The sequence below is a fragment of the Mastomys coucha genome, unplaced genomic scaffold (assembly GCF_008632895.1).
Source record: "Mastomys coucha isolate ucsf_1 unplaced genomic scaffold, UCSF_Mcou_1 pScaffold22, whole genome shotgun sequence".
Lineage (NCBI taxonomy): Eukaryota > Metazoa > Chordata > Mammalia > Rodentia > Muridae > Mastomys > Mastomys coucha.
The window spans coordinates 242,006,724-242,007,125 of NW_022196905.1; positions in this window are offsets into that span (position 1 = coordinate 242,006,724).

Here is a 402-nt window from a genome sequence, read left to right on the forward strand (position 1 = left end):
CAGTTGAAGAGTTGAGTCTATTTGGGGACGAGCTTTAAGAACCTGGTGGCTTCTCTACCTTCACTGCTGTGAATCCTGACGTCTTTGTCATGTGCCAGCCTCAGTATCTTCTTCTAAAATAGGAGGCACAAGTCCTGGTCATTTAATGACCCTAAGACACAGCTATAAAAATCATCACAAAATGAAACCTCACTAGACCATCCAGCCTCCAACCAACCCAGCATGTGGTCACAGTTAGGGAGGCCAATCCAGCACAGAGCAGGTGACCTCCCAACAGAAACAGGCCCAGGGCACACCTGCAGAGCTGGAAGCTGAGCCTCTGGTAGTTCTTCAAGGCCAGGGTTAGGTTTGTTTTTTGTTTTTTGTTTTGCTTGGTTGGTTTTTGGTTTGGGTTTTTTTTTT